The sequence below is a fragment of the Capra hircus genome, chromosome 21 (assembly GCF_001704415.2).
Source record: "Capra hircus breed San Clemente chromosome 21, ASM170441v1, whole genome shotgun sequence".
Taxonomy (NCBI): Eukaryota; Metazoa; Chordata; class Mammalia; order Artiodactyla; family Bovidae; genus Capra; species Capra hircus.
In genome coordinates, this window is record NC_030828.1 from 60,335,055 (window position 1) to 60,360,248 (window position 25,194).

Below are 25,194 nucleotides of genomic sequence, written 5' to 3' on the forward strand. Positions count from 1 at the left end.
ACCTTACTTACCATTACTTGTCTATCATAAAGGATATTAAAAAGGATATAAATAAAAACCACATGAAGATGTATGCAGGACAAGGTCTATCTAAAATAATCCTGGGCACAGGAGTTTCTGTTCCACTAGAGTTTGGGATACTGTGCCCGCCTGCTGGGGTTCCTGGGCACAAAGCCTGTGTCCCCCATTTCTTGATTACAAGAAACAGGCTTCATTCAGCCTCCATGAGTTCCAATGGGCAGATTCAAGCAGTTGTTAATTAGGGAGGGAAGGGGATGCGAGATCAAGGAGAAACAAACAGTCCAAAGAAGCCTTAGGGCAAGGTCCTTCTTACCCATCAATGGATACATGCAACAGTATCTTTGAGATATTTTGCAGATACTGAAACCTCCTCCAGGTGGGAGAAGTTAAGCGTGTAGACCCCGCAAGCATGCAGACCCCAAACCAGTTAGACCTGAAGGTTGAGGAGGCTGACTTCTACTTACCTTACCACCAACCCATCAGAAGAGTGTCCATGAGCTGTTTGAACAATTACTATAAAACTTTCTCACTATCTTCCTCAACTTGGGACAGATGATTCTGAGGGCATTAACATTCTGTGTCCCCCTGGACAAAGAAATAAAACTCTACTTCTCTACTTGACCCAAAGCTCTGTCTCTGAGATATGATTCAGCGCTAGTGTAGAGAAACTGAGCTTTCAGAATTATTTGCCAAGGATACACAGAAGAACTGTATAAAAAAGGTCTTGATGACCAAGATAACCTCGATGGTGTGCGGTTATGTCACTCTAGGACACAACAGCCAGACATCCTGGAGTGTGAAGTCAGGGAGCCTTGGGAGCATTACCACCAATAAAGCTAGTGGAAGTGCTGGAACTCCAGCTGAGTTATTTAAAATACAAAAGATGATAGTGTTAAAGTGCTGCACTCAACATGTGCAGCCATAGGACTGGAAAAGGTCAGTTTTCATCCCAATTCCAAAGAAGAGCAGTGCTAAATAATGTTCAAACTGCCAGGCAATTATACTCATTTCCCATGCTAGTAAGGCTATTCTCAAAATCCTTCAAGCTAGCCTTCAGCAGTACTTGAACTGAGAACTTCCAGATGTACAAGCTGAGTTTAGAAAAGGCAGAGGAACCAGAGATCAAATTGCCAACTTTCATTGGATTATAGAGAAAACAAGGGGATTCCAGAGAAACGTCTACTTCTATTTCATTGACTACAGGAAAGCCTTTGACTGTGGATCACAACAAACTGTGGAAAATTCTGAAAGAGATGGGAATACCAGGCCATCTCACCTATCTCCTGAGAAACCTGTATGCAAGTCAAGAAGCAACAGTTAGAACCTTACATGGAACAACTCACTGGTTCCAAATTGGGAAAGGAGTACATCAAGGCTGTATATTGTCACCCTGTTTATTTAATTTACATGCAGAGTACACCATGCAAAATGCTGGGCTAGTTGAGTTATAAGTTAGAATCAAGATTGCTGGGAGAAATATCCACAACCTCATATATGCAGATGATACCACTCTAATGGCAGAAAGTGAAGAGGAACTAAAAAGAGTCTCTTGATGAGGGTGAAAGAGGAGAGAGAAAAAGCTGGCATGAAACTCAACATTCAAAAAACTAAGATCATGGAATCTGGTCCTTTCATTCATAACAAAAGAAAGGAACAGAGTGAAAGCAGTGACAAATTTTCTCTTCTTGAGCTCCAAAATCAGTGTGGGTGGTGACACTAGCCATGAAATTAGAAGGTGCTTGCTTCTTGGAAGGAATGCTATGCAGACCTATACAGCATATTAAAAAGCAAAGACATCGCTATGCCAACAAAGGTCAAAGCTATGGTCTTTCCAGTAGTCATGTATGGTTGTGTGAGTTGGAACCATAAAGAAGGCTAAATGTTGAAGAATTGATGCTCTTTGAACTGTGGTGCTGGAGAAGACTCTTGAGAGTCTTTGGATTGCCAGGAGATCAAACAAGTCAATCCCAAGAGAAATCAACCCTGAATATTGATTGGAAGGATCGATGCTGAAGTTGAAGCTCCAATACTTTGGCCACCTGATGCGAAGAGCTTGTAAAACACCCTGATGCTGTGAAAGATTGAAGGCAGAAGGAGGTGGCAGAGGGTGAGATGGTTGGATGGCATCACTGATTCAATGAATATGAACTTGGGCAAACTCCAGGAGATGGTGAGGGATAGGGAGGCCTGATGTGCTGCAGATTACGGAGTCACATAGTCAAATGTGACTTAATGACTGAACAGCAATAAAAGCAACCATCTTTCCAGCATGTGGATGTGCTCCCCAACACAGAAGCTCCCCCAAGGCCATCATTTAAAGGTTTTGTGGTGATTCCATTTTGTCAGCATTATTGGCCATTGGTGACTGAATTAAATTTCCAGCCACTCTCCTACCAAGAGGTCCAAGGGTGAGGCTGAATGTTCAACCCTCTAGTCACATGGTTAATTCCTCTGGCAACCAGCCCCATCCTGAGATCACAAAGGGTCTACCAAGAGTCACCTCATTAGCTTAAAGTCTGGTAAGATTATGGATAACAATAGGCATTCCTATCACTCAGGAAATTCCAAAGGTTTTAGAAGCTCGGTGTCAGGAGCCAGGGTCAAAAATTGTCTATTTTCTATTCTGTCACACAGGAGTTTCAGAGAAGGGACTGTGAGCTTCTCCCCCCACAACTAAAAATCTTAAAGGTTTCATAATTGTTCTTTTTAAAAAATCTCTAAAGTCACTCACATTCATGTCCAGAATCTCTTCTACCATATTCCCTATAGAGTTCTTCTAATTTCTGTTTAGGAGCTTCCAGGGCCAGAGGACCCACTATTTAAGTCCTAGATATTCATTCCACTGTGAATCACTTATTTTCTTCAAAGGACTTCCAGAATTGCCATCAAATTTGTCTCCTTTATCCCTGCTCAGTGGTCCCTGTTCTGTCATCTGGAGCCGAGAATCCAGAAACTCCTCTTCAGTCAAGTTCTGCTCTCAGGACTGACTTCATAATTTATAGTATCTGGTTCAAAATGAAAATGTGGGAATTTTGTCCAAAAAACACAGCAGAAAAATGCCTTTGTAATGTACTAAAATACAAAATTTTTCCTTTCTTTCACAATCTCAGTTTGTCATGATGGCTTTTACTTGCTATTTAATGTTTTCTAAGTAAAAAATTAGAATGTTAAATTATCTATGTGAGTTTTGTTCAAGTTTACATTCTGTATTTTCAGTCTTAAATGCAAATGTAAGAACACTGAGCTCATATGTGGAATCTCTGAAAAGACACAATTCATATTTCATGGCTCATAGGTGTACTTGATTCTTTACCAGAACAGATGAAACACTGCACAAAATTAACTCAATTGTTTTCACTTCACTTCTCCTCCCCATGACTCACTGTCTTTTATTATTATTTATTAGCTGATCATTTAGAACAGTGTTTAGTTCTACAGAATATTGAGCAGAAAGCATAGTGAGTTCCCATAAAATACCTCTGCCTTCCCTAGTTTTTTTCTATTATTAAAATTTTACATTATATGGTGTATTTGTTACTGAGTCCAAGTTTATTCTGCTTGCCAATAAATTGAGAGATGATTTGTTGGTGCAAAGAATAGCAATTTTATTCAGAAAGCCAGCAGACCAAAAGAGGGTGGACTCATGTCCCAAAGAACCATCTTGCCTGAGTTAGAATTTCTGCTTCTTTCAAACTAAAAGGGGAGGAAGTCAAGTCAAACATTTACTGGTTCTAGACAGTCTCCAGGAGGGATGTGTTAGTTTCTTCCTTCCTGCAGTCATTCACAGGGTGAGCACAGTTAAAATGTTTCCTGTGAGCTAAACAAAAGTATTCTAGCTTAAGGTTTATTATCCAGGAGGCAGGATTCCCAGAGACGGGCCATTATGTATAATTTAAGTTTATAGGCAACATGCCTTCAATGATTAACTTATAGTGGAATACAAAGGTTCTTCCCTATTACATATTTGTTAGAATTGATTAGCCAGTATTGATACATTATTATGAACTAAAGTTCACAGCTTGCATTAGGGTTTCCTTCCCTTCATTTCTCCATATGCACACATTCTACCTAAACCCTTTACTTTGGGCTTTACTGATGGCTTAGGAGCTGAGAGAGTCGATTCCTAGGCAAGTTGATAAGAAGCCCAGGGTCCCTGAAGAGGAGAGAGGGGTCTGGGGCTCTTGAGGAGGAGGAAAGGACAAATATCTTTTTTTTCTCTACATTCTGAACAATCCTGTTCTCTTAAAATGTATATTATGGGAGTGGGTCTAGTAAGATCTTTCTATTGTTAGTTCTAATCCTGTCATCTTAAAATGTAAATCGTGGGAGTGGGTCTAATAAGATCTTTACAACCTTGAGACATTCTTTTGATTTATTGTAATAACCAATTGAAAAAGTATATAACTCTCTTGCTAACACTAGCAAGGGGGGCACTCTCCACCCCCCTTCTGATGTCTGTGTCAGAAGCATTTTCTGTCCCTTTTCACTTTAATAAAATTCTGCTACACAAAAGTTCTTGAGTGATCAAGTCTGGTCCCTGTCCTGAAGCTAAATCTTCTTCTTTGGAGATCACAAATCTGACACCCTTCACTATAAGCTATCAGAAGGACTGAAAGGAAAAGGAGTTATGAGGTGCCCTATTTTTTCCTTTTCTTCTCTGCCGCCATTTTCACCTTAACTGATTGGCTAATACAGAGGAATAAAACAAATAAGAAGGAATATGATAAGGTTCCTTGGTTCCTCTTTCTTGAAACACCATCACCTTACTTTCTGCTTTGGAAGCAAGTTCTGATGGGAAAGGAAAGGGTGACCTCTTGAGGGTGTCAGAGTGCCCTCTTGTCCAGTTGTAGCTATAGGACACTCACTGTGTACTCTGAGTCTCACTGGACCCTCACACATCATGGTTCATGAGTGTAAGAATGCTATGTGGGAACAGGGTGCAAGGAACAGGGACTTGCTACCTGAAACTGGGTTTGCCTCTTGATGGGTGTTGAGCCAAAACATACAACCAAGCCAAAGTGTGGGATAAGGAAGGATTTATTACTTGCAGCAGGTAAAGAGAACACCAAGGATTGCTCCCCTGAACAACAAAATTCGGGACGTTTTAAGCTAAGGGTACATGCATTTTCATGAAGGAGCCTGGGGTGGTTGACAGAGTCCAAGCTTTGGTTGACTGAAGTCGCAAGCGTCAGAAAAGGTGGGCTTGGGTTTAGGGGTGGGGATGGGGGAGGAAGGCAAAATAGCCCCTCAGTGGCTACAGGATTTTCTTTTGAGATTATGAAAATGGTTTGTAACTAGGTAGGAACAGTGATTGCACAACCATGGGACATGAACTAAATGCCACGGATGGTACACTTTTAACTGGCTGATTTTATATTGCTGTGAGTTCCACCTTAATTTCAAAACAGAAGAAGGAATATTGCAGGATCTTTTCGTGAAAAAAAAACAAAACCTCGGCAACTACTCCAAGCTACTCTGTCAGAACTAGTCATGGCGGTCAGGCCCCGCCCCTGCCCTCCCCTACATCTGATTAATGGGCTGCGAGTCCACAGTCTCTTCCTTAATTACCAACCTCAAAGGTCTCATTGTCCCTCTGCTTCCCTTTTCCTACTTCTATTCTGGAAGGTCCTCGTCCTTTCTGGAAGCCGCCTTTCCCTCAATGAGTAAAACACCTATTTTGGGAACCAGCCCAGAACTTAGGAAAACAACCACCATATACGGAGACGTTCTCCCGTGGAGGCGTTCGGTTCTCCAGCCGAGGAAGGTGGCCCGCCGGCCGGGAGTCCCAGCTTTGCGGAAGTGGCACTGCAAAGGTTAGAGGGCTCCTGTCCAGGTTTCCTGGGGTTTGTGGAGGGGCTCAGAAGCCCGTGTCCCTGGCTTTGTCTCCCCCAACGAACTCGAATGTGTGGAATTAGTCATACTCTGGCTTGGTGTTCAAAAGAGGGACGTCTTCCACAAATTGATTCTCAACCAGTTTTCCTGGAGAACTGTGAAGAGGGGTTATTTTCAACCTCGCCTAGCAATACAAATAGTATGCTGGATGGCGGGGAAGGGTGGAGGGACAGCAAGCCGGTAACTGGGGATTTATCCAGAGAGGGGCCGACTGGAATCGCACAGGTAACTCACTGGGTGACCGTGAGCAAGGCCCTGCAAATTTAAATTGAGAAGTTTGCCTTAAACCAGAGAAAAGGAAAGAAACTGTTAGGTCCCAGATCAGATGAGTGTGTGCGGTCAGTAGATGCAGTCATGCATGATGCTGAAACTGATGTGGTCCTTGGAAAGGGTAACACACTTGTGACCTGGGTATCCCCAGGTAGTATCAACTGAAGGGGGCTGGGGTCAATGTAGTCATAAAATATAACACCAATGGCAATTGATTTCAAGACAAGGGGTGTGTGTGTGTGTGTGTGAGTTGCTTAGTCGTGTCTGACTCTGCAACCCCAGAGACCACAGCCCATCAGGCCCCTCTGTCCCTGGGATTCTCCAGGCAAGAACACTGGAGTGGGTTGCCATTTCCTTCTCCAAAAGAAACTATAGAAAGAAAGGACATGCTCAGTCGTGTCCGACTCTTTGCAACCCCATGGACTGTAGCCTACCAGGCTCCTCCGTCCATGGAATTTTCCAGGCAAGAGTACTGGAGTGGGTTGCCATTGCCTTCTCCCAAGACACAGTAGTGAAATAAAACACTGGAGTCCAGTTGATCTCGGTTTGAATTGCTGGTTGGATCACCTACCAGTTATGTGGCCTTACTTTTCTCCATCTATAAAATGGAGTATAAACATATGTATCACAGACATGTGCTCATGCACACACACACACACAGAAAATATCTATTAGAATTATAGAGATAAGAAATTGTGACTGTAACATGCCTGTAACAGAGTAGGTTGTTAATAAATAGTGGCTGTTATTCCTCTGGCTTGGTCCCCCACCAGCTGTCAAGGTGAATTTTTCCTGGAGGCCAATTATATGTCAGACACCCAGAGGGAGCACCCCTTTCTGAACCTCCAAGAATGTCTTACTGTAGGATGGACAAAGTTAAGGCACCGCAACCCCTTCTCCATATACCAAGAGCTAAAAAAAAATTTAATTTTTATAGTTCTCTCCTAAGCCATGAAATTAAAAGATGCTTGCTCCTTGGAAAAAAAGCTATGACAAACCTAGACAGCGTATTAAAAAGCAGAGACATCACTTTGTTGACAAGGTCCGTGTAGTCAAAGCTATGGTTTTTCCAGTAGTCGTGTATGGATGTGAGAGTTGGACTATAAAAAAGGCTGAGTGCCAAAGACTTGGTGGAAGAAACTCTTGAGAGTTCCTTGGACAGCAAGGAGATCAAACCTCTCAATCCTAAAGGAAATCCATCCTGAATATTCATTGGAAGGACTGATGCTGAAGGTGGAGCTTCTCTAGTTGCAGACTGTGGGCTCAGTGCTCAGGCTGTCTAGCTGCCCTGCAGCAATCCCCCGGTGGGGCTAGAACCTGCATCCCTTGCTTTGGACGGTGGATTCTTAACCACCTGAACCACCAGAAAGAAAACGAAAGAAAGTGTAGTCACTCAGTCATGTCTGATTCTTTGTGACCCCCTGGACTGTAGCTGGCCAGGCTCCTCTGTCCATGGAAGTCTCCAGGGAAGAATACTGGAGTGGGTTGCTATTTCCTCCTCCAAGGGATCTTCCCAAGACCCCTTGAACCCAGGTCTCCCAAACTGCAGGTGGATTCTTTACCATCTGAGTCACTGATTTCTAAGATGTCTCTCTCTAGCATTCTATGGCTGTATATCTATATTTCATCTTATATTTCCCCATCCATAAAATTATATAGATTTCTAGTGAGAAATCTTTAGACTCATTTGTGTTATTTATCTATCACTGGATAACAAATTACCCCTGTTTAGCAGCTTGAAATAATGCATATTTATTGTCTCACACAGTTTCTGAGAGTCAAAATCAGCAAGAGGCTTAGCTGGGGAGGGGAGGGGGCCGTCTGGTTCAGGGTCTCTCATGTGGCAGCAGTCAGGCTGGGGCTGCAGTTGCTGAAAGGCTCAACTGTGCTGGAGAATCCATTTCCAGGCTCACTCCTGTGTTGTTGGAGAAATGACCCAGCACTTCACTGTGTGAGCCCCCCAAGAGCTGCTCACAGAATGGCGACTGGCTCCCCTCAGCGGGAATGACTCAAAGGAAAGAGAGCCCCAGGCCAAGACCACAGCTCTCTACAACCTAGTCTTGGAAGGGACCTGCCGTCACTTCCACCACTTGTTACAGGTCACACAGGGTATCCCTGAGTCAGTGTGGGAGAGGACCATCCAAGGGTGTGAACCCCAGGATGGGAGGCTCATTGAGCGCCATGTGGAGGGTTGGGTCTCATGTCATTCAATAAAATCACGCTCATCCCACACACTCTGATAGTCTGTCTACACTTCCCGTGGACTACTGGCCTACTGGATATCGCATTACCCAGCACACTGGATCTAGCAGGTACCTAAGAAATTTTTACCAAGTGCATAAATGCTTTTCTGCATTCATTAAAAGCATGTGAGAGTTAGAATGTACACAAAGTGCCTGGCTTACCGTTATGTGTTAATGAACTCAAGTCTGGCAGCTCACGGCTCAAAAGCCAATAATTCAAGAGACAAGCATCAGTAGAAAGGAAAGATGCTTTAATCAAGAAAACTGGCAGTCTGGGGAGAAGGTGAACTCATGTCCAGAGACTAAATCCAAAGATTCTGCCCAGCCATGACAGTTTTTGAAGGGGAGAAAGAAGGAAAAATCTCAGTGACTCAACAAGGTGGGAGACTGGGTTTTGCTTCTTTTTCCATTGCGTGCAGATTGGCCGACTCTTCAGATGTTATCTTGCCTGCGTGATCTGCCTGCAGGATTGCTAACGAGGCTCTTGAGGGTAGAGACCTAGTCATTTTTTTAACTGCTTAATTTTTCCTTTTTACTTTTTTTTTATCTAGGAAAAGAATTAAGAGATTAGACAAGTCATGGTGTGCATCAAGGGAGCACTAATCAGGAGTTAGGTTAAATTGCCCAGTTATCTCTTCCCTATAATTAGGTTCTTTCAAGATTAGAGGGAATAAAAACAGGAAAGGGACAGAAGAGCTGCTTTCAGATGCACCCTCTGAAGATAGATACCATTGCCATCTCCTCTTCGCACAGATGAAATTGAAACTCAAGGTACTTAAGGATACAAGCTGGTAGGTAGTGAAGCTTGGGTCCAACCCCAGGCAGACCTGTCTGATTCAGATGCTCTTACTCTTCCCACAGTTGGATGCTGCATTTTCAAACAATAACCATCTCTCTTTCAGGCCGGAGCTGCGATTCATTTTCATTCGGCTCAGGGATCTCCTTGTTTCCTACATGCCTTCCCACCGCCCTTACTCATTGCCAGTGATGTGCTGATAAATGCTTGCCAGCCATTTCTGTGAGCAAAAAGAAGTCCTTCTTTGTAGTGATTGCTGATTGCCATGGTGTAAATATTCGTACCATGGCCACTTTTAAACTTTCCACCTGGCGTCATCAAATGCAGAGTTGGGAAGAGAGGCAGACCCGGTGTTGTGAGCTGGGGAAGCCATCTCTAGCATACTACTTCCCCTCCCCAAGTATATGAAGCTTCCAGAAAGAACATAGAATGGTCCCCAAACAATAAAATGGGAAAGACTAGAGATCTCTTCAAGAAAATTAGAGATACCAAGGGAACATTTCATGCAAAGATGGGCACACATAAGGGCAGAAACGGTATGGACCTAAAAGAGGCTGAAGATATTAAGAAGAGGTGGCAGGAATACACAGAACTATATGAAAAAGATCTTCATGACCCAGATAACCACAATGGTGTGATCACTCACCTAGAGCCAGACATCCTGGAATGAGAAGTCAAGTGGGCCTTAGGAAGCATCACTATGAACAAAGCTAGTGGAGGTGATGGAATTCCAGTTGAGCTAATTCAAATCCTAAAATATGATGCTGTGAAAGTGCTGCACTCAACATGGCAGCAAATTTGGAAAACTCAGCAAACAGGACTGGAAAAAGTCCATTTTCATTCCAGTCCCAAAGAAAGGCAATGCCAAAGAATGTTCAAACTACCACACAATTGCACTCATCTCACACGCTAGCAAAGTAATGGTCAAAATTCTCCAAGTGAGGCTTCAACAGTACATGAACTGTGAACTTCCAGATGTTCAATCAGGATTTAGAAAAGGCAGAGGAACCAGAGACCCAATTGCCAACACCCGCTGGATCACAGAAAAAGCAAGAGAGTTCCAGAAAAGCATCTACTTCTGCTTTATTGACTACACCAAGGCCTTTGACTTTGTGGATCACAACAAACTGTGGAAAATTCTTCAAGAGACGGGAATATCAGACCACCTGACCTGCCTCCTGAGAAATCTGTATGCTGGCCAAGAAGCAACAGTTAGAACCAGACATGGATCAATCGACTGGTTCCAAATTGGGAAAGGAGTACCTCAAGGCTGTATATTGTCACCCTGCTTATTTCACTTATATGCAGAGTACGTCATGAGAAATGCTGGGCTGGATGAAGCACAAGCTGGGATCAAGACTGTCAGGAGAAATATCAATAACCTCAGATATGCAGATGACACCACTCTTATAGCAGAAAGTGATGAAGAACTAAAAAGCTTCTTGATGAAAGAGGAGTGAAAATTTGACTTAAAACTCACCATCAAAAAACTAAGATCATGGCATCCAGTCCCATCACTTCATGACAAGTAGATGGGGAAACAATGGAAACAATGAAAGATTTTATTTTCTTGGGCTCCAGAATCACTGCAGATGGTGACTGCAACCATGAAACTGAGAGACACTTGCTCCTTGGAAGAAAAGTATGACCAACCTAGATAACATATTAAAAAGCAGAGACATTACTTTGTGACAAATGTCCATCTAGTCAAAGCTGTGGTTTTTCCAGTAGTCATACATGTATGTGAGAGTTGGACCATAAAGAAAGCTGAGTGCCAAAGAATTGATGCTTTTGAACTGTGGTATTGTAGAAGACTCTTGAGAGTCCCTTTGATTGCAAGGAGATCCAACTAGTTCATCCTAAGGGAAATCAACCCTGAATATTCATTGGAAGAACTGATGCTGAAGCTCCAATACTTTGGCCACCTGATGTGAAGAACTGACTCTTTGGAAAAGACCCTGATGCTGGGAAAGATTGAAGGTGGAAGGAGAAGGGGACAACAGAGGATGAGATGGTTGGATGGCATCATCAACTCAGTGGACATGAATTTGAGCAAGCTTTGGGAATTGGTGATGGACAGGGAGGCCTGACATGCTGCAGTCCATGGGGTCACAAAGAGTCAGACACGACTGAGTCACTGAACTGAACTGAACTGAACAGCCCCATTTGGAATGTGTGAAATGTTTCTGCCTTTCTTGTTCCTACTATGCCTCTTCCCGTGTGAGCCACCTGGCCTGTGGATGTACACATGGCATTTGGAGCCTATGGTCAATCTGGCTCTGGATTTGCTTTCCCATGAGTCTAATCCATCCCTGCAGTTCTACCCTAGGGCTTGTGAATGTGCAATCTGGAGACCTAGAACTATTCCTTGACCCGTCTCAGAACGGGTTTGAGATAAAACCTCCGATGTCCTAGCTATACCACCCCTCCCCACCTGCACTGGTTCCTCTTACACTGCAGCTTCTTCAAGGTCACTGGGAGCAGCTGGGATTCTGCCAAGAAGCCCAGCACTGAAACTTCTTCTGTGGGCAGTTGGGGAGCATTTGTTATTGAACATTCTAGTGTGGGGGCAGTCAAGAGCACACACATGCAAAGTCCAGAAGACTGTCCAGAGCCCATGGGCTTCATGTTGGCTTTGAGTCGCATCTTGAAACCCATCATATCCACAGAGGTGTGAATGTGAGGGGTCAGGAACAGCTTTTTCACTGTTCAGCTCACCTGACTCTAGCTCCTTAATGCACATGAATCTCTCTATGATGTTCTGGGAATGAGGCCACCAGGTCACCCTATTGCATACACCAGAGAACTGAACCCACCTCTTCTTTCTCTTTGCTCACTCTGCTCCCTACCAAGCACCCGGGCTCCTTGAATCTCTGACCAGTCTCCGTGGCATCTGGTTCTAGTTTCAAGGGAAATAAACTTCTAAGAGGTGCTAAAAGAGCATCAGAAAGAAATACAAGCTTTGCATGATTCACAGTGGAAGAGTCCAAGCCAGCCTATCCTGGGGTCACATTCCTGAGTGTCCCAGCTTGGCACACAGCAGGTCTCAGGAAGAGGGTTCAGCAGAGTGGGGATACGTCCTGGGGCACATCATCTGCTACTTACAGTGTGGGCAGATTTTCTGATTTTCTGGCCAAGAATATCGTCTCCTTCTGAAATTCAGTAAAGGGATCATGAAACTCCACTTGAAGACAGCCTGATTTTCTCCTGCAGGAAAAACTCCAAATCATTTTGCCTCTTGAGTTTCCATTTTCTATTTTTTTTCCCTTGGTACTTTTCTTCCCTCTCTAGGTTTCACAAGAAGAATTTCTGTCCAAGAAACTCTGAAAAGGAAACAGAAGCTATTGACTTGAAGATAAAGCCTCGTGGAAGCCCTTTGATGTTCTAATTTAGGAAACCTTGCACTGTTGGTGTTCTCAGTTTCTGAAAGCTCAATTGTAAGGAAGACCTCTATGGAACCTTGGAATAAGTCAGCTTCCTGAAATTCCCCTGTAACTGACCTCAGCTTTTCTGCTCCTTCAAGACCGTATAGCCCACTCAAGCACCTTATTATCTTAGAGAGGATAGCTGTTGTTCTCCTCGTTTGAGTTTTTGTGTAAAACTCTCAGAGACGGGAAGTGAATACCAACACAGTAAGCATCCCAGGGCACCCAGAAGCAGTGTTTTGGAAACTAAACAAATGTGGCCCGAAGTATCGTAGTCTAGACTTTGACAGACTGGATCCAGGACACCACAGGGTTCTTCTGTGGCTGGGGTTATGGAGCTGCAGGGCACCTCCCCTCATTTCTCTAGGACAGTCTAGACAATGATCTTCAAATAGGGCTACACACGTCCCTCGGGGCACAGGAAGACTCACCCAAGGGATACTGAGACACGTCTCATTTATGGGAATGACACTCCAGACCCTCCATTTCTGGTTGACTCTTTCCTGAAGTGCATCTGCCCCAGAACCCGGTGTGCGGTCCAAGAAGCAGGCAGCATCCTCCTCTCTCCTCCCGCCTGCTCCCACCTCACGGGGCAGGCAGACCTCTCGCCCCTTTTCTGCAATAAATTCCTTGTGTCAATGAAAAATCATTGCCTGCCGCATCAGTAAACATAGGATGTTGCAGCCATCAAGCGGTCACTTTACGGTCGCCCCCACAGTGAACCCAGAGGAAACTTGGGGTGGAAACAGGATGCCTCCTCATCTCACGGTCAGTCATTGCAGCCACCGCCTCCCAACGTTGTCCCCTGAGGAGACTCAGGATGAGAAAGCACAGGGTACTGGCCCCAGATAGCCGAGGGGCAGGTCAAAGGAATGATTTCAGTGAGCCCAGATTCTTGCATCTTCCCTCATACTGCAAAGTGCTAAACTCCTTAATTTAAGATGTCCGGTTTTCTTTAATGAACAATAATCTTTTGAGATTCCAGCCACCTGGTTTTTTTTGCAAGAATTCCTGTGTATCCTGGCTCTTCCTTTACGTCTTCCGAGTGGTCCCTCAGAGCTATCTAGACTAGGCTTACATCCTCAGTTTTGTCTGCCAAATAAAGCAGAATGCTCAATGTTTAGATTGTGCTTTTTTTTTTCCAGGTGACCCTTGGGTTGTAAAAACCTCAGAGTGCTAAACAAAGAGATGGATAGAAATGCACATATCTAAATGCCCTTTTTGTTAGAGTGAGGCAGGAGATGGATGGGCCCTGTGCTGAGCAGCTGGAGTTTGACCCCTATAGGGGAACAGGAGTGAGGAGGAGCTGAGCTCTGCCCAGGAAAGAGATAAAGAGACCACATATTCCTCATTCTTAAGGTCAAGGAGGTCTCCCTGAATACACATGCACAGAAAACCTCCTAAAGATAAAAAATTAGGAGGGGACGCCACCCCATAGTAAGTTATGTCAACCTACCCATAAGTCTGTTGCTAGAATCCATCTTGGCTAAGAGATGCGCACACATACAGGGAAGGGTCCTGAGACACACCAAATAGACCTCAGAACTGACAAGGCAAGCTGACTGGCCAAAGGAAATCTGGAAGAAATGCCCCATGTAAGTGACTTAAACCACCACGAGTGGGAAACTCTCTGAGTCTGCCCATGTGAGTCTACTCACACATACTCTTTTCCCTCCTAATGAGCACTTTACTTGCTTCACTATTTTCTGTCTCTTTGTGGAAATTCATTTCTACAAAGCCCCCGGACCAGAGCCTTGTCACTGCCCACTGGCTAGTGGCTAGGTTTTAGCACTCTTGTTAGGGGAAGTACACTGACTGTAACCACCCACCCTGGCCAGACACTATAGTAACCATTTGCATGAGTTATTTGATGACAGGAGGTCCTAGTAAGGAACATGGAAGTAACAAGCCACCACCAATTGGAAGAATTTGGGAAAGGTCAAAAGTGTATGCTGCATGTCCTACCACCTCCCAGAATCTTCCTCGCTGGAATCCATCTTGGCCGAGCAATGTGTGCACCACCAGGAAGTACCTTAAGTCAGAGTGATTGGCCAGAGACAACCCGGAAACTAATCCCATCACCATAAAACCTGAGACTGTCAGCCACGTGGCAGAGCAGACCTTCTGGTTTCCCTTAACCTCCTGCTCTCTGCCTGGGCATCCCTTCCCAGTAAAGTCTCTTGCTTAGTCAGCATGTGTGTCTTCTCAGATAATTCATTTCTGAGTGTTAGACTGAAGAGGAAAAGTTAGAATTTTACATAACCTCCTGCTCCTTGTGCCTCTGTAATTCAACTTGCTTCTTGCAAAGTCTGGATCACATAGGTCTCAGAAAGTGAGGGTCACAATCTAGGAACTGGAGCTTATCTTGCTCACCCTTGTCCTGCTCTTTGCAATCACCCAGCCCCTGCAAACCCACAAACCTGCTTAATCATGTCAGTCCATGTATGAAAACTCTGTAACCCCTTTGTTCAGGGCCCAGAGCTTGAAGTGTTAACTCCTCTGGGCCCGCTGGCATAATAAACTCGAGTTCTCCAATTCTCCAAGTACGGTGCTTGGTTTCTCAAGTACTGATTTCTGCAACATTTCTGGAGCCCCCAGCGAGATTCTAATCACACCAGCCCCTTGACCTGCTGGACTGGTGGCTCGGCTGGGGTGGAGCACAGGAACCCTGAGATGAACGAGGAGGCGCGCCACCTGACGGTATTCCGGGTTCTCTTTAGGACCGGTGTTCTGATTCTCGGGACAGCCAAGCCCTGACTGGACTCATTGGAGGGATGGACCAACTCACCGGAAATGGCCACAGGATCAGGTAAGGCCCCAGGGCCATTCCCCAGTCAGGTCCTACTCTAACGGGTACAAAAGGAGACTAATCACCTCCTTGGAGCTCCCAGGAATGCCGCATCAGATAGGGAGAACTGGGGACTCAGGAGAAGGGAGGCATTGTGATAGCCTCTGAATGATGGTGAGTGAGTGAGTGCTGATTGAACAGAGTGAGAGAAATTTTTCTTTTTGGAAACTGCAAAACCAATTCTTTTTGCATATGCAATTAAAAACAACTAGCTTGTTAAAAGGCTTGCCTAGGAAAAAGCTTGAAGTTAACCCTTTCCATGTCCTTGAAATACACATCCAACTTTGCCTGAGACCTCAGCCTTAGGCAAATTAGAACTTCAAGCAAAGGGAAAAAAAAGTGGGGGTCAAAGAGATATTTTAAATCTCAAACAGAAAACTATGAGATCTCTGTCTGTCTGGATTTATGTATGTCTCAGTGTATGTCTTTTTTTTTTTTTTTCTGATAGTATTGTTCAAGTTTTAAAGGAGTTCTAATTTAATTGGCCTGTGGCACCTCACTCCAGTACTCTTGCCTGGAAAATCCATGGACAGAGGAGCCTGGTGGGCTACAGTCCATAGGGTCGCTAAGAGTCGGACACAACTGAACAACTTCACTTTCACTTTTCACTTCCATGCATTGGAGAAGGAAATGGCAACCCACTCCAGTGTTCTTGCCTGGAGAATCCCAGGGATGGTTGGGAGCCTGGTGGGCTGCCATCTATGGGGTCGCACAGAGTCGGACACGACTGAAGCGACTTAGCAGCAGCAGCAGCAAAGAAAAGTAAGCACTCACAAATCAAACAAGTCTAAATACAAGAAAAATTAACCTAAATAAATTTCAGATTCATGTGAACTGGGAAATATTCAATATTAAATAACTAGTATTAATGTTTATTTGCTAATCTAATAAGGAAAATAGGATGTATGTTTTTAATAAAGAAGATATAAAAATAAAATTATATTTTATAAAGGGAAAAGAAAGTAGGTCTGATTTACAGGTGGCTGTTACAGAAAGTGATTAAAAAGTTTGTGGAAAGTGGACCCTGAAAAAAAAGTTTTGTGCACTGTTAGGACTAACTAAGTTTAAAATAAATTTAATTAAGTTCACCTAAATGAGTTTAAAGTAAGCTGGTGCAAAACTTGAATTCAGCCTTTCTCTCTGTTAAGAGAACATACTTTCTTCAGATGTTGAATTGCTTTTAATAATAGATTTAAATTTCTTTACTTCTTAATTGATCTGTTCTATACTTGCCTTTGAAATCTTTTGTTACCATTGGCTAAGTAAATAACTATCATTTCACAGTGACTTACATGATCCTACCTGACTGTTATAAATCCTTTTGATATTTATTGAGAAAACTTTCTAAATAACTTGACTTCTAGCTAACTTTGGGATGCTTCAGAGGGCCCCTGAGACATCCCAAAGAATTATTAAGGTACCTGGGTTCATTGGACATGTTAAATTATGTGAGAAGCACTGTTGAAGGGGTGATAATTCTTTTCAGGTTATACTGTATGATTGATGTTGCTAATATAGATATCTTAAAATTATGTGAAATTCATATAGATCTGATATGCCCTGATAAAACCTGGTAATTATAATTCTAGTTATCATATTAAAGTGTTATGACCAGGTTTCTTTGTCAGCTGCAGTGGAATCAGATTTTAAACATTCCTTCTCTGGTTTTACTCTCGTGCCTTTAGTATACTGCTAGTCCTTCAAGATTTATGGAAAAGACTTTCTAAGATTAAGCAGATAAACAAATTCTGTTATTGATAAATAGTAAGCTGGTACCAGACTGGAATTTGGTCTTCTATCTATTTAGAGAACAAAGTTTTCTTAGACTACAGCTTTAGATAAAAGATTATGAATTTCTTTGCCTTTAACTGATTTATATTTGTTTTTAAAATCTTTTTGTTACTTTGCTAAAGTAAATAAACATTATTTAAGATTATGGTATATGTAGGCAAAGCTCATTCTGCTTCTACAAAAAGAATAACCCCTCATGGTTAGAATTTTGCCATCTTGATATCTTTAAAACATGGCTATAGTCTGCTCCTAAATCAGGAAATTAAAAATGGATAAACAACAGCTAAAAATCAAAGAGTCAGGGCTATGGGAAATCCAAGATGGCCACTTGGCTTTTCCTGGCTCCCTGAAAGACCTTATTTTTATTTGATGGGTTAAAGCCTCCCCTGGCTACAGTATTAATCCCCTCACAATGAGTTCTCCAAAAAAAGAAAAAATTATGTTTCACTGAATACTAAGTCCTAGTTTTGTTAATTAAGGTCTGTGCTTAAGACTCACTTCTGATATAGTTCCTTGTTATGTTATATTGCTAAAAAATTTAATTAAGTTATTAAAAAGTACACTCTAAGATTGTTTCTAAAGCTTATCTCAGTAACCAATCTTTGGATAAGTTAGATGCTCCATGATATACAACCAGGAGATTAACACTTGGCTATAATCATTTAACTGACTCAGATGGCCTGGGGTATACTGGGCTATACCCAATGAAAGTTCTTGACTTAAATTCTTGCTTGTGACCTTACTAATAACTGCTAGCTATATTATTTTCTATGTAGCCTGCTTCAGAAGATTATTTCTTATGTTACCAAACGTGTGACTGAGCCCACGATAAAATGCTGATATGCAGTTCCATATGAGATCAATAATTGTAATAATGTAACTCTAGATATGGGAAGAGGCAACAAGAGGAAATATGTTCCTGGACTAAGATGCTAGTAAGACATGTATGGTCCAGAGACTTTTGCTACTTTCAAGGCCTGGCCTAGTGACAACACATTGGAGTGGCCTGTCAATGGAATCTTTGTTAGACCTGGGAATAAGCCTTCCTAGCACCGTGGGACACAATGACCATGAAATGCCCCCAAAACATGGTCAAATAAGTGGCTATGAAGGGACCCTGCTGACTGGAAGTTGGCCCTTGCCAGCTGCCTCTGCAAAGATTAAATCATGACCACTACAAGATGCTGACCTTCAGCACCCCCTTGCAAGGAATTCAGGGTGGAGACAAAAAATAAGGCACTCTACACTCTAGGAAAAACCCAGAGAACAGGCCTTCACATAGTCAGATGTTTTCAGGTAAAGATTTTCATGAGTCCAAATTCTTGCATCTGCTCATACGTAGAGAAGCACTAATGTCACAAATCAGGGTCTACTGGCTAGCCCCACAACAGCTTTCCTGCTTCTATTAATCTTCGGGCCATATATCTTTAACTTTCTTGTCAAGTTTGTTTCTCCAAGTAGTAGTATGACAAGAATTTCCCCCGGCCAACACCCAGACAGTGATGGAACAAGCTGCCTTATTCTGTGGACTCTCGTCTCCCTCTGTAAATGCAGCCCAAGGTCCTTAGGCTATTCTCCCCTTGAGATCTCATATGGGAGACCACCCCCAGTGATTGAAGAGCTCAAGGGAGACCACCAACAACTAGCTGACCTGGAATTGTCCCAACACCTCCAGGCCCTGGGAAAAGTCTTCCACCATATTGCCCAGTAAACCTTAGAGAGGACACCTATTCCTTTGGGCAATTGGGTTCATCCCTATCAGCCAGGAAATGAGGTATGTGTTAAAGATTAGGGGAAAAAAAATTTTCGGCCAGTATGGACAGGCCCTCATACAGTTGTCCTGGCAACCCCTACTGCTGTTAGAGTTACAGGCGTCATCCCTTGAATCCACCACACCAGAGTCAAGAAAGCAGCTACTTTCTGTGATGAGGACACCTGGAAAGCAGTTCAGGACCCCAAAAACCTCCTCAAGGTCTGATTCCAAAGACAACGGCCCTTAACAAAGGATGCTGAGCCCTGCTTTAGTCAGTTTGGAAGCTGACTAGTCAACACACAGCAGAAGCTTGAGGATTCTTCAGCCTTGCTCCAGTCACACTCCAGCAGCTGGCTGGTCAGTGCATGGCAGAAGCTTGAGGAATCCGGCTATCAAAATATAGATGGATTTTCATTGTCCACCCTGGCTTCTAACCCTAATTGGTATTATTGCTGTGCTCTTCATTACAGGGCCAACTAGACTCCCCGGCTGAGGTGGTTTCACAGAATAGGAGAGGGCTAGACCTACTCACGGCTGGAAAGGGAGGACTCTGCCTCTTCTTGAACGAAGAATGCTGCTTTTATGTAAACCAATCAGGAGCAGTCAGGGACATGAAGAGGAGGGAGGAACTAGCTAATTCCTGGGGTAGCTGGAACAATATCTGGAGCTGACATCATGACTTCTCCCTTTAACCGGTCCTCTCTTCATGTTCTTTGCAACGCTCTTGTTTGGCCCTTGTATTCTCTATGCTATTACCCAGGTCATAACCTCTCAAACTGAATCCATAAAGCTACAAATGATAATAGCTCAAATATAGCCCCCTAAGCAATGGAGAGCTCTGAATGTCCTACCAAAACATGATATGATGCTTTCTACAATGAGTGATAGAAGCATCAAGAAAGGGGAAATGAAGAGGAAAAGTTAAAATTTTACATAACCTCCTGCTCCTTCTGCCTCTGTGACTTGACTTGCTCCCTGCAAAGTCTGGATCACGTAGGTCTCAGAAAGTGGGGATTCAACAATACTAGGAACTGGAGCTTATCTCACTCACCCTTGTCCTACTCTTTGCAATTGCCCAGCCCCTGCAAACCTGCAAACGTGCTTAATCATGCTTGTCCATGTATAAAAACTCTATAACCCCTTTGTTCGGGGCTCAGAACTTGGAGTGTTAGCTCCTCTGGGCCCGCTGGCATAATAAACCTGAGTTCTCCAAGTTTCTGAGTGTGGTGCTTGGTTTCTCGAGCACTGGTTTCTGCAACAAGACAAGTGCCTCGTTTCAGGCCCTGAAAGGGGTCCCCCTTCCTGCATCACTCTCACTGCCAGTGTTGTAGCCACCTGTTCCAGGAAACAGACTCACTCAGAAGGACAATGCAGATAGTGGAGTGCAGTTTATCACACCTGCGGGCCCAAGGCAGAGTCTCCTCTTAGCCAAGGACCCCGACCAGTTTTTGTGAAAACCTTACATACCCTAAGTGTACACGCCCAAACCCACCTCCCCAAATTCCCTGAAACTAGTCTGAACAAAGGAAAAGAAAGATACAATCAAAGTTAACCCGTGATTCATATGCCTTAAGCCTGGGTAGTTAACAGTGGACAATTATCAATAGGCCTGTGGTCATACCCCAATAAGCATAATAGAATTTATGATTCTATTTGGTTACACAGATAATTAGGGTATTCTTTTAGGCAATGGAGAGTCTAGGTATGAGCTCTGAGGTTCTTCCATCCGGGGGCCTGGTTTTTCAGTTGGTATGTTGTGTCCATAGATACTGGGCATATAGCTCAAAGTCCACAGTCCGGCCCAAGATGGAGTACTGCTTTCAAGACGGAGCCTGTTCTGTCTGTTTCCTCCTTCACCATAGCCTGACTTAAGTCTCTAGCCAGGGAACTGAAATCCGGCTGCAAGCCACTGCAGGTTGAGGCCACCTGAGATCAAGAGGATTTCTATCCCTCCAACTAAATTGAAGGACCCAATTGTCCTGATGTGCAGGAGTTAGTCACTCAGTCATGTCTGGCTCTTTGTGACCCAGTGGACTCTAGCTCGCCTGGTTCCTCTGTCCGTGGAATTCTCCAGGCAAGAATATTGGTGTGGGTTGCCATTCCCTTCTCCAGGGGATCTTTCCAATCCAGGGATTGAACCCACATTGCAGGCAGATTCTTTACCGTCTAAACCACCAAGGAAGCCCAGTTTTCCTGATAGACTATCAAAAATCATTTTTGATAAGAGATAACTGTGACTTTTGGCATAGAACTTGGAAGACAAACTGTTAAAAAACAAAAATTCAGCCAAGTAAATTGACTGTCTTTGGCTTTATTCAATGATTCAGAGATCAGGAAGCATCCTATCTGGCAAGCAGAAAGGTGCTTCAGGAGCTTTGAAACAAATTGAAGCTTTTGCACAGAAGGAGGGTGGGGCAAGGAAGTTATTAACAAAAGAAAAGAAATGGTTTCAGGCTGGTCATATTCTTTTAGGGGGAGGGTGATGGTCTACCATGCAAATTACCTCTTCTTCCTTGGGAGGTAGAGAGGGTACATTAACGAAGCCGACAGGAAATTCCAGACTGGCCAATTAAGACTACATTCTAGGCGAAAGTTGAGACTGCAGTTAGTTCAGTTCAGTCGCTCAGTCGTGTCCGACTCTTTGCGACCCCATGAATCGCAGCACGCCAGGCCTCCCTGTCCATCACCATCTCCCGGAGTTCACTCAGACTCACGTCCATCGAGTCCGTGATGCCATCCAGCCATCTCATCCTCAGTCATCCCCTTCTCCTCCTGCCCCCAATCCCTCCCAGCATCACAGTCTTTTCTAATGAGTCAACTCTTCGCATGAGGTGGCCAAAGTACTGGAGCTTCAGCTTTAGCATCATTCCTTCCAAAGAAATCCCAGGGTTGATCTCCTTCAGAATGGACTGGTTGGATGTCGTTGCAGTCCAAGGGACTCTCAAGAGTCTTCTCCAACACCACAGTTCAAAAGCATCAATTCTTCGGCGCTCAGCCTTCTTCACAGTCCAGCTCTCACATCCATACATGACCACAGGAAAAACCATAGCCTTGACTAGATGGACCTTAGTCGGCAAAGTAATGTCTCTGCTTTTGAATATACTATCTAGGTTGGTCGTAACTTTTCTTCCAAGGAGTAAGCGTCTTTTAATTTCATGGCTGCAGTCACCATCTGTAGTGATTTTGGAACCCAGAAAAATAAAGTCTGACACTGTTTCTACTGTTTCCCCATCTATTTCCCATGAAGTGATGGGACCAGATGCCATGATCTTCGTTTTCTGAATGTTGAGCTTTAAGCCAACTTTTTCACTCTCCTCTTTCACTTTCATCAAGAGGCTTTTTAGTTCCTCTTCACTTTCTCCCATAAGGGTGGTGTCATCTGCATATCTAAGGTTATTGATATTTCTCCCGGCAATCTTGATTCCAGCTTGTGCTTCTTCCAGTCCAGAGTTTCTCATGATGTACTCTGTATAGAAGTTAAATAAGCAGGGTGACAATATACAGCTTTGACGTACTCCTTTTCCTATTTGGAACCAGTCTGTTGTTCCATGTCCAGTTCTAACTGTTGCTTCCTGACCTGCATACAGAATTCTCAAGAGGCAGGTTAGGTGGTCTGGTATTCCCATCTCTTTCAGAATTTTCCACAGTTTATTGTGATCCACACAGTCAAAGGCTTTGGTCTGGGTTTGGTATTGAAACCAAACAGGAACCCTATGGGGCTCCTGGGCAGGAAAGCCTTTCCGTGCCCCCCATCTTTTGACCTTCCCTGAGGTCCACAGGGCAGGTTCAAACAGTGCTAATCAGGCAAGGGAGGGGATGCAGAGACAAAGGATGAACAGTTGGAAAACAATAGTGCAGCCTTGGGGCAGGGTCCTGGTTCCCCCTCAAGGGATACACAGGACAGTTTCTTTGAGCTCTTCTAGAGAACTAAATCTCCAATCAACTGAGGATAGTGTTGATGAAGTGTTCTTCATTCCAGAGAGAAGGTCACATTGGGACTTCCCTAGTGGCCCAGTGGTGAAGCCTCTGTGCTTCCTTTGCAGGGGGCATGGATTCAATCCCTGGTTCAGGAACTAAGATTCCATATGTTACAGTGCAGCCAAAAAAAGAAAAAGAAAAGAAACAAAAAGAAATAATAGAGAGAAGGTCACAGTTTGATAACCTCAAGAAGCTCATCAGGAGGCTACCTGAGGCCAGGTTAAAGGATGCAGACCCTGCACACACACTGATTCTTAGCAGCCCCAGCCTGGAACCATCACTATAAAACTTCTCACCAAAACCACCCAGGTTGCAACACACAGTTTGGAAGGACACAAGCCCACTGTGCCTCCCTTTGGCTGGCAAAGCAATAATGCTCTTCTTTTCTACTTCACCCAAAACTGTCTCTGAGATGCAATTCAGCTCTGGTGCCCAGGGGCTGAATTTTTGGCATCTGTATCATGAACTTTAGCACAAGTGATGCCTTTGAGGGGTTTTTCTGGTGGCTCAGATGGTAAAGAATCTGCCTTTAATGCAGGAGACCTGGGTTCTATCCCTGAGTCGTGAAGTGCCCCTGGAGAAGGGAATGGCAACCCACTCCAGTATTCTTGCCTGGAGAACTCCATGGACAGAGGAGCCTGGTGGGACTACTGGGGACCTGTGGTTTCTCTCTTTAACAACTCAAAGAATTGGGTAGCATCTGAAACAAAACCCCTCCCATTCCCACCTACTTATTTATGTGAGAAAGTCTTCCCAGAACTCACATCTACATAAATGGAAAATAGAAATAAAACTGATGCTGCGTCCTTTCAATAATAAACACTCATGAGTGTGCACTAATGGAGGGAGAAACCTTATACACCTCTATTCATGAAGATACATTTCCAATAACATTTTACTTTTTGTTTAATAATTAATGTGATTTGCAAAAATGTTCTGTTGTTGAGTCAGTTGTGAACTGCTGATAATCATGATGATAACTCAATTCTGAAGCCCTTTTTAATACTTAGAGCCCATGCGTTATACTGTGCTGTGTATGGTTACTTAGTTGTGTCCAACTCTTTGCGGCCCATGCCCGGAGGGAATTCTGTATTTCTATTTACATCTATATCTTCATTGCAGGCAAAGAATGTGTTTTTTATATTGAGACAAGATTGAGAGAGAGAAGTGGAGTGGAAATATTCTTGTAGCCACGCGTTCCGGGCAACAAGCTCACTCAGAAGGACAATACAGATAGTGGAGTGCAGTTTATTACACCGGCGGGCCCAAGGCAGAGTCTCCTCTTAGCCAAGGACCCCGACCAGCATTTGTGAAAATCTTTTATACCCCATGTGTACATGTCTGAACCCACCACTCCAGATTCCTTGAGACTTACATAAACCAAGGAAAATACAATCCCAATAACCCCATCTTTCACCTGCTATGTGCTCATGTGCTCGAACAGTCAAACAATTAGCCAATAATCAATAAACTCGAGGTTACACTCCGATTGATACAGAAAAGTCTGTGGCCTGTCTGGAGGAAGGGGTGAGTAGTGTATGTTTTCTCTTAGGCAATGAGTAACCTAGATACGATCTTCAAGGTTCCCCCGTCTGGAGGGGGTCTTATCCTTCTGTTGATGTTTTCATAGGCACTAAACACAGAGTTCAGAGTCCATTGGAAAGGTGGCTGAGCATGATCAGCATGAACAGGCCTAAGATGGAGTCCAGGCCCTATGAATTCCTTTTTCCATATGAGTTCAAAGTAAAAAAGAACCATATCAAACATATTACTTTAAGAATCATTTATGTATTTATATAAATGTTTTGATAATGGGTATTAAAGGAAACCAGAATATGTCATCCCAAATTATGCTTCTTTTACATAAGAAAAAGCTCTCTCTACTCTCCTCCCTCTTACTAAAGGCGAGGTGCAGATTTTCTTTTATTAGAGACCACTCTAGACTCTTATCAGCCCAGAGATGGCACAAGAGGAATCAGCAAACGAACTTTAATTTCTCCCATATATTTATCTTCCCAGTCTGCTGCCCTTGGAACCTTAAAACCATTTCCCTTGTCCCATCATTTCTCTACTAATGTCTTGTTCTTTGTTGGAGATGCTAGATAAGCCCAAGTTTTGGTCACTGCTTTGAGTTACTCATCCCTGAGTTTCTCCCATGCAACTAGGAGATAAACATG

At 43.6% G+C, this 25,194-nt stretch overlaps 1 long non-coding RNA gene across 1 annotated transcript; it reads left to right on the top strand.

Annotated features, from left to right (window-relative positions):
• LOC108638544 lies at window positions 5,596-19,964 on the top strand. The gene is made up of 3 exons (XR_001919948.1): window positions 5,596-5,834; window positions 15,368-15,456; window positions 19,510-19,964. It is a non-coding gene; the product is annotated as an uncharacterized LOC108638544 (long non-coding RNA).